Raw genomic sequence first — 10,297 nt, forward strand, 5'->3', positions numbered from 1 at the left:
GAGTGTAGCCACTCCCTCTCCCAAATTAAAAACATTCTCAAATGTTGCCTTTTATTTTAATTTTTTTTTATATTTTATAGTTTTGGGAGGCCACACCAACTAGTGCTCTTGGGTTACTTCTGGCTCTGCTCTTAGAAATCACTACTGGGAGGGCTTGGGGGACGATAAGCTGTGCCAAGGATCGAATCCAGTTCACTGTGTATAAGTCAAGTGCAATATCTACTCAACTATCTCTGGCCCCAGCATGTAGTCTTTTAGACTTCCATAAGTACACTGTAGTTTTTCAAAGTTTCCAACAGGATTTCTCATTACCCATATATTCTATTTATTTACTTTTGTATTTTTATTATTTACTCTGTTGTCCGTGTGTCACATAGTTGTGATGATAACTGCCACTGCTTATTTTCAATAACAACCTCAGGAAGTGTCTGTTCATGAGGTAAGAGCTTGAGTCAAGCTAAATAGAAACAAGACTTGTCGGTGAATTTTTGGAAACAATGAGAATTGCACTTTGTGAGAACTCCAGTCCTGTTCCATTTCCACCATAAGAAGCTAGTGGCTAAATTTCATTGTAATTGTGGGTGTTTGCTTTCTCCATTCTTTCTTTTTTTTTCAGTTGGTTTTAAAATTTTGATTACATTGATTTTTTTTTAAAGAATACTAAGTCATCTAGGGCCAGAGCAATAGTTCAGAAGGTAAGACATTTGCCTTACACACAGCCAACCCAGGTTCAAACCCCAGCATCCTATATGGTACCCCAAGCAATGCCAAGAGTAATTCCTGAGTGCAGAGCCAGGAGGAACCCCTGAGCATCACTAGGTGTGACCCAAAAAGCAAATAAAAAATGTTAAGCCATCATGACTTACATAGTTATTTATAGTTGAGTCTCAGTTACACACCAATCTCACCACCAGTGTTAACCTCCCTCCACCAATGTCCCCAGGTACCCTCCCACCCCACAGCTGCCTCCTTGACAGGCACATTTTAAAGTGTGTTCATGGTAGTTCATATCTCACCTTTACAGTATTATTGGCTTTGTATTTTAGATATGTACATATACCATTTATCTATACCACTGACATTCTCAACGTCCCTGACCCTCCATTACCTACCTTCTATTCAACGTTGCTTACTCTCCCCATCCTCTGAATCTTTCCTTCCCTGTCCTATTCATTTTGATGATCAGGGCCAAGAGTAATTTTACATTTCCCCTTTGAATCCTTGCATCATTTCCTCCTCCCATTATTCTTCCATATACCACAGATAAGTGAAATTATCCAGTATTTGTCTTCTTGCACTCAGCACAATAGCTACAAAATGGAATCAACCTAGGTGCCCAACAACAGATGTGTGGATAATGAAAGTGTAATCTCAAAATACATAATAAAATACTATGCAGCTGCAAGAAATGATGAAGTCATCCAGCTTAAATAGAACATAAGGATATTATGTTAAGTGAAATGAGTCAGAAGAAGAAGGAATATTAGATTTTAAGATTCCATAGAACTAGGAGTCAGACCGAGGATAAGAATAACAAAAATCACCTTTCTCATGGAGATTTAGTGAAAACAAGAAAAGACTATTAGAATTATTGCAAGCCTTTGGTTAGTTTGTGTTCTTTTTTTTAAGTTAATTCACATTTTATTTTGTGCTATAAGATTTTTTTTTATTAGTGAAACACTATGAGGTACAGTTGTAGATTTACAAATTTTTGTGTTTGGTTTTCAATTATACAGTGATCAAATACCCATCCCTTCACCAGTGCCCATTTTCCACCACCATGAATCCCAGTATCCCTCCCACACCCATCACCCCCATCCCACCCTTCCTCTGTGGCAGGGCATTCCCTTTTGTTCTCTCTCTCCTTTTGGGTGTTGTGGTCTGCAAAAGAGTCATTGAGTGGCAATCATGTTCAGTCCATAGTCTACTTTCAACATGCATCTCCCCTCCTGGGAGGATCCTCCAAACACCCTTTATTTGGTGTTCCCTTCTCTATCTGAGCTGCACTTTCCCGTAGAATGGCCGGCTGGCCTCTAAGCTATGGAGTAATCTTCCTGGTACTTATCTCGGCTATTCTTGGGTATTAATCTTCTATTTTGTTACTTTATGTTCCCCAGATGAATGCAATCTTTCCACGTCTATTCCTCTCTGACTCATTTCGCTTAACATGATACTGTCCATGTAGTACTACTTGTAAGTAAATTTTATGACTTCATCTTTTCTAACACCTACATGGTACTCCATTGTGTAAATGTACCAAATTTTCTTTAACCAGTCATCTGTTCTCAGACACTCAGGTTTCTTCCAATTTCTGGCTATTGTAAAGAGTACTGCAATGAACAAACAAGTGCAGATGTCACTTTGATTATACTTTTTTGCCTCTCTGGGATATATTACCAGGAGTGGTATTGCTGGGTCAAATGGGTGCTCAATTTCTAATTTTTTGAGAATCATTCATACTGTTTTCCAGAAGGGCTGAACCAGTTGGCATTCCCACCAGCGGTGAAGGAGGGTCCCTTTCTCACCACATCTGTGCCAGCACCAGTTGCTTTTGTCCTTGTAGATGTGGGCCAGTCTCTGAGGTGTGAGATGGTATCTCATTGTGGTTTTAATCTGCATATCTCTGATGATTAATGATGTAGAGCATTGTCTCATGTGCTTTTTTGCCATTCGTATTTCTTCCTTGAGAAAGTTTCTGTTCATTTCATTGCCTCATTTTTGATGGGGCTGTATGTTTTCTTCTTGTGGAGTTCAACCAGTACTTTATGTATACTTGATATCAACCACTTGTCAGATGTGTATTCGGCGAATATCCTTTCCCATTCTGTAAACTGTCTTTGTATTTTGGTCACTGTTTCTTTTGAGGTGCAGAAGCTTCTTAGTTTAAGACAGTCCCATTTATCTATCTCTGTTTTCACTTGATCGGCCAGTGGTGTGACATCTTTGAAGATACCATTAGCTTCAATGTCATGGAGGGTTTTGCCAATTTTGTATTCAATGTACCTTATGGTTTCTGGTCTGATGTTGAGGTCTTTAATCCATTTTGATCTTAGTTTTGTACATGGTATTAGGTAGAGTTCTGAGTCCATTTTTTTGCATGTAGCCATCCAGTTTTTCCAGCACAATTTGTTAAAGAGGCTTTCATTTCTACACTTCATATTCCTTGCCCTCTTGTTGAAGATTAGATGATCATATGATTGAACGGAGATGTCAGTGTATTCAACCCTGTTCCATTGGTCTGCAACTCTGCCTTTGTTCCAGTGCCATGCTGTTTTAATTATTACTGCTTTGTAGTAGAGCTTGAAGTTAGGGAGGTTGATTCCTTCCATTTTCTTTTTCCCAAGAACTGCTTTAGCTATTCGTGGGGGTTTATTGTTCCATATAAATTTCAGGAGTGTTTGCTCCACTTCTTTTAAGAATGTTATGAGTATCCTTATAGGGATTGCATTGAATTTGTACAATGCTTTGGGAAGTTTTGCCATTTTGACAATGTTAAGTCTCCCGACCCATGAGCAGAGGATATTTTTCCATTTCCTCTTTTATTTCCTGAAGTAGCGTTTTGTAGTTTTCTTTGTACAGGTCCTCTACTTCCTTAGTTAAGCAGATTCCTAGGTACTTGATTTTCTGGGGCACAATTGTGAATGGTAATTTTTTTCACGTCACTTTCTTCTCTCTCACTGTTTGCATATAAAAAAGCCATGGACTTTTGGGTGTTGATTTTATAGCCTGCAACTCTACTATCCAAGTCTATTGTTTCTAGGACTTTCTTGGTGGAGGTTATAGGGTTCTCTAAGTATAGTATCAGATCATCTGCGAATAGTGAGAGATTGATTTTTTCCTTTCCTACCTGAATGCCCTTAATTTCTTTTTCTTGCCTAATTGCTATTGCAAGTACTTCCAGTACTATATTGAAGAGCAGTGGAGAGAGTGGGCATCCTTGTCTCGTCCCTGATCTTAAAGGAAGGCTCTCAGTTTTCCCCATTGAGGATGATGCTTGCTGTAGGCTTGTGGTAGATGGCTTTAACTATGTTGAGGAAAGTCCCCTCTATACCCATTTTGGCAAGGGTTTTCATCATAAACGGGTGCTGGATCTTGTCAAATGCTTTCTCTGCATCTATTGATATGATCATATGCTTATTATCTTTTCTTTTGTTGATATGATGGATTATGTTGATTGATTTCCGAATGTTAAACCATCCTTGCATCCCTGGGATGAATCCTACTTAGTCATGGTGTATGATCTTTTTGATGAGTCATTTGATTCTATTTGCTAGTAATTTATTGAGGATCTTTGCATCTGTGTTCATCAGGGATATGAGCCTGTAATTCTCTTTCTTTGTGGTATCTCTGTTTGCTTTTGGTATCAGGGTAATATTTGCTTTGTAGATACTGTTTGGAAGTGGTTTTGATATTTCAATTTCGTGGAAAAGCTTATGGAGGATTGGGAGTAAGTCCTCTTTAAAGGTTTGGAAGAATTCACTAGTGAATCCATCCGGGCCAGGACTTTTGTGCTTGGGGAGACTTTTTATTACCATTTCAATTTCCTTGCTGGTGATATGTCTGTTCAGGTATTCCAGGTCTTCTTGGTTCAGCCTTGGGACTTTGTAGGAGTCTAGGAATTTATCCATTTCCTTGAGGATTTCATGTTTCATGGCATAAAGCTTCTCAAAGTACTCCCTCAGGATCCTTTGAATTTCTGTAGTTTCTGTTGTAATGATCCCCTTTTCATTTCTGATTCGTGGTTTATTAGGGTTTTCTCTCTCCCTTTCTTTGTGAGTTTTGCTAGAGGCTTATCGATCTTGTTAATTTTCTCGAAGAACCAGCTCTTGTTTTCATTGATCTTTCGGATTGTTTTTTGGGTTTCCATCTCGTTGATCTCTGCTCTGAGTTTTATTATTTCCTTCCTCCTGTTTGGGTTGTGCTTCCTTTGTTGGTCCTTCTCCAAGCTCTTAAGCTGTGAGGTTAGGTTATTTGTGTGGGATTGCTCCTCCTTCCTGAGGAATGCTTGTGGAGCTATAAACTTTCCTCTTAACACAGCTTTTGCTGTGTCCCATAAGTTTTGGTAACTCGTGTTCTCATTTTCATTCTTTCTAGGAATCTTTTGATTTCCTCTTTGATATCCTTTCTAAGCCACTCGTTGTTCAGTAGCGCACTGTTTAATTTCCAGGAGTTTGATTTAGTTTTCTGTTTTTGTATGTGATTTACTTCTAATTTCAGTGCATTATGGTCTGAGAAGATTGTTGATACAATCTCTATCTTCTTAATTTTATGGAGGTATGTTTTGTGGCTCAGCATGTTGTCTATCTTGGAAAATGTTCCATGTACACTTGAAAAGAATGTGTATTCAGCTTTTTGAGGATGAAGTGTCTGGTATATATCTACAAAGTCCCTTTCTTCCATTGTTTCCCTCAGATGAAGTATGCCCTTGATAAGCTTGAGTCTGGTTGACCTATCAAGAGATGATAAAGTGGTGTTGAAGTCTCCCACTAGTATTGTGTTGCTATTGATGTCTTTCTCCAAATCTATGAGTAGTTGTTTTAAGTACTTTGCTGGTCCCTCATTAGGTGCATATACATTTAGCATTGTAAGTTCTTTCTGTTGTACAAATCCTTTGATCAATAAGAAGTCACCTTCACTGTCTCTTGTGACCTTCTTCACTCTGAAATAGATGTGGTCTGATATTAGGATAGCTACCCCAGCTTTTTTATGGGAGCTGTTTGCTTGTAGGATTGTTTTCCAGCCTTTGACTCTGAGTCTGTGTTTGCTTTGACTGTTGAGATGTGTTTCTTGCAGGCAGCAGAATGTTGGGTTCAATTTTCTAATCCATCCTGCCACTCTGTGTCTTTTAATTGGTGCGTTTAGCCCATTGACATTGAGAGAGATTATTGTTATGCAGCCTTGTCCCATTGTTCTGTTGATATTTGGTGTGTTTGATGGGCCTGTCTTGCCTTAAAGTAACCCATTTAGTTGTTCTTATAACCATGGTTTTGAGTCTATGAAGTTCCTGAGCTGTTGTTTGTCTGTGAAACTGTGTTTGTTCCTTCTGTTATGAATGAAAGTCTCACTGGGTAAAGTATTTTTGGTGAGGCATTTATTTCATTGAGTTTTTTCACTATGTACCACCACTGTTTTCGGGCCCTGAGGATTTCATCAGAAAAATCAGCTGTGAATTTTAAGGATGTTCCTTTGTAGGAGATTTCTTTCTTCAATCTTGCTGCTTTCAGAATTTTATCTCTATCTAAGGTTTTGGTCATTTTGATCAGGATGTGTCTTGGGGTATTTTTATTCGGATTTCTTCTCGCTGGTCCCCTTCGGGCCTCCTGAATGTGGTCACAAGTTTTCTTCAGCTCTGGAAACGTAGGAATGATGTCTTTGACAGCAGCTGTTACTCTGCCTCTGAGGCCTTCCACTGAGTTTTTCAATTCGCCTACCAGGTTTTTCAGATCTGACATTTCTGTTTGCATTTTCCTCATTTCTGCCTTCAAATCCTCTTGTCATTTATTGGCATTGCTTTCCATTGTTTCTTTCTAAGCATCCTCAGTAGCTCCCTTCTAAATTCCTTGTCAGAGAGGTTGTCTAACACTACAGTGCTGTTGGTATCTTCTGGGCTAGCCTCTTGAATAAGAAAGTTTGGTGGGCTTTTGCATTGCTTTAACATTGTGACCAGTTTGGTTTAAACCTTCACGTTCACTGTTACTATTCTGCTTGATATGCAGAATGAATTGAGATAGGCTTAACGAGTTATTGGCTAATGTCTTTATAGTGGTTGAGCTAACCTAGATAAGGTTCCATCTAGGAGGGTAACTTATGGTTCCTATGGGATATGTAGTGGGAGAATACTTCACAACCGCATTAGCGGCCGCAGTTCCGGAAAGGGTCCCTGGTGCTGGGCGCCAGGCAGTATCTGATTGAATGAGGAGAGAGTGCCCGGAGCCGTTCAGGTTTGTTTCTGCAAGATGTGTCTCAGTTCCCGTCCCTCGCCGATCAAGCAGTTTCTGAAGTTATTAAGTGGTTGTTTTAAGAAAATTTGCCTGTATTCTCATTGATTTATGTAAAATAGAATTTAGAAAATCTTATACATTTCTGCTCTATCAGAATTTTGAAATTTACATAATTTTAATTAGTATCTATTCTTTCCTGGAGACAGTTTTTCACCAAGAATTCATATATTTTCTTCTTACAGTCATTCTGAGAAAACCCATTCTCAGACAATTATATGATATCAATCTGACAGAGTCTAATTATTTGCTCATTGTTTTCTATGATGCTTTAATTAAATTTCAGCATAATTTTACTCCTCCAGAGCAGAGAGCATAGATATAATCACTCTCATCTTTAGGGATATTTTTATTTCTTATACCTATCACCCTGAAACTAGTTTTAATCTTATGATAAATTATATACCACAGGGAGAAAAAAGATTGCAGTGGAATAGCAAAAATCAAAGTATATGTGATATGTTGAAAGTTGTGTTTCTCTTTGCTGAAAAAAAAAGAAACCCTGGTAATTCTAGCCTGATGATAGTAAAAAAATTCTGACTGTTACATCTAGATGCTCTTCCTGGATAAATAATAATTATCAGCCTCCCTCTCCCTCTCCCCCCAAATCCTTTTTAATAACCATTTCTATTGTACTAGCAATCCCTCTATTATAAATAGCACAGAAATTACTTGCATCAGTAAATAGTACTGGTATGATAGAGACCAAATTGCCATACTAAATAATAAATCTAATCATTTTCAAAGAGTTCATAGTTTTGTCTTGATGAAAATCAGTCTGCAACAAAATTTTTTTGTTTAGAATAGTCTCCTTTCTCAAACCACTTATCAGTAGGAAATGATTTAGCTCAGAAAGTTTTAATAAAGAAACAAGAGCACCAATTTCTGGTGGAAGTGTTATTTCCAAGCATAGATCTATGGGAGTGAATCTAGTTCACCTGAAATAGGATATATGTGCTTATTCATAAACTGGCTTATTACAAGATAGAATAAGGGCTCAGAAACTTTTTTAACTAACCGTTTTCAATGTGTAGCTAAACAAAATACTTTTGCTCTCATAATAACCCCTCAATTCAATAAAATTATTAGCATATTTAGTAAGCTGCTTCTCATTTCCTCCTCATTGTTTTTAGCAACCTAGCCTTTTTTCCTATTTGATATACACACTGTACAATTGCAATGATAGAATAATTATTTCAAAATTACAACTGTTCATAGAGTTAACAGTATTTTAGCATAAAATTATGACTACTGAACACAAAACAGATCTAATTAAATAAATCTAATCTCAAACTGTAGTTTTCCTAATAATAAATCATCATTAAAGATGCTATTTCTTGACAACTGAGGACTCAGATAAGAATGACACTTCCCCCCCCCCCCCCACACACACACACAGACACACACAAACAAAGACAAATCCCAGTGGTGCTTGGGAAACATGGGGCAATTTCCAATAACACTCAATAAAAACCCTTTGTTGAAAGTACCATGGATCTAATCCAGGCCTCACACATTCAAAGATTGCACTCTTTCAGAGTGCCACATCATTGGTCCCTAAAAATGTAAAAACCATTCCTTTTATTTTTTTTTTGTGATATCGTTCATTAGCAGAGCTTTCTAGATTTCTCTGTTTGATAGTGGAAATTACCTACAAGCCAGATATCTGTTCAATTTGTGATCAAATTTTCATTTCAAAATGTCTTTTGTGTTTAGATACTGTAACAGATTTATCTATGCTATAGTTAAGGACATGGCTAAATTTTTTATTCTATGCAGTTTCCTATGTAGCTATAATATTCATTTTTCTACATTTCTCACTGTGTTATTCTGAATCCCAAATATCATAGTTTATATATAAGTCTTTCTGCAAAATAATGCAAATACAGAAAATAACCCATAAATTGAATTAAGATAATCTAAAAAGAAAATAAAAGTTAAGTTGAAATCTGGTTAGAATGTCTTCCATTTTATTATCAGACCTGAACCACCATTTTTTCCCCACCATTCATTATTTTGCGTGTCATCTTTGCGCAGGGGCCATGCTAATCTTCTCTGTACCATTCCAATTTTAGTATAGTACAGTATGGCGTTTGCCTTTTGTGCAGCCAGCCCGGCCAAGCCAGGTTCGATTCCTCCACCCCTCTCAGAGAGCCTGGCAAGCTACCAAGAGTATCTCGCCCGCACAGCGAAGCCAGGCAAGCTACCAGTGATGTATTCGATATGCTAAACACAGTAACAATTGTCACAATGGAGACGTTACTGAGCCTGCTCAAGCAAATTGATGAACAACGTGAGGACAGTGTTTGTTTTTATTATTCATTATTTTATTCTTTAATTTTTGTGTGTAAAGGTTATGTTTATTTCACTATCAATTTTGACAGTAATAATACATTGTTTGTAATAAAGATATTGCATCCTCCCAGACTTCTTATGAATAAAGAATTATGTGTATTAAAAAACAAACAAAATAGAATATAGGTACTTTAAGAGAACAAATATATTCCAAGAGATATGAACGAGTAAGAACCCAAAGACATCTCTTTTGTATCTGAACAGTTAATGCAAATTTTATAGACAGGAAGGGATGAGACTGACTCAATAATCTTGTATAGAGAGTAAAATTCAAATTCACGATCAGGTCTTGCAAGAGCAATTAGAAGGTAGAATGTAGAAAGACCAAGTTAAAGAGACTTGAGTGTTCTGTGCTGTGTCAGACAATAGTTTTTTTTTTCTTCACAACAATGGGAAAGTCAACAGAAATTTAGAAATTTGAGAGTTTATACAAACAAAAGGTTTTTAGATGATCACTTTTTAAGATGAAAGAAAGAAATTACAGGTTAGAATTCTACCACAATAATCCAAGAACAGATAATTCTAGTAAGAAATAAAATTATTGAAAAGAGCCAGTAGGTTTGAATTTGATCTTTTCTTAGGATGTCCAGGCACATTTGTTACAAATACTGCTGATATATTTAGCTGTCACATTTTATGACCATACTTACTACATTTTTAAGAGAACAATTTGCACTATTAGTGAAAATAGCTAAGATGACTGGAGGATGTGATCCAGAACAGAGAAATTGTTTCACATGTATAAAGTCCCCGGTTCAGTCCTTGGTACAGGGGCAGAGGAAAGTGTGACAGGAGTTGGTAATTATTAGAGGAAAAGAAAAAGGAAGAAAGGAAGGAAGGAAGATCATGAAATTAATTTCTCCTTGGTCATATACTGGGGAGTTACACAAACACTAAACAGACTAAAAAATATAAACATGATTACTATTATCATAAAGTAAATT

The 10,297-nt window shown here is 37.0% G+C and overlaps 1 pseudogene; it reads right to left on the reverse strand.

Annotated features, from left to right (window-relative positions):
• Window positions 1-8,990: 8,990 nt before the first annotated feature.
• Window positions 8,991-9,085, reverse strand: LOC130020882 (uncharacterized; annotated as a pseudogene).
• Window positions 9,086-10,297: the final 1,212 nt, after the last annotated feature.

This window comes from Sorex fumeus, unplaced genomic scaffold, assembly GCF_029834395.1.
Source record: "Sorex fumeus unplaced genomic scaffold, SorFum_2.1 ptg000013l, whole genome shotgun sequence".
In the NCBI taxonomy this organism is placed as follows: Eukaryota; Metazoa; Chordata; class Mammalia; order Eulipotyphla; family Soricidae; genus Sorex; species Sorex fumeus.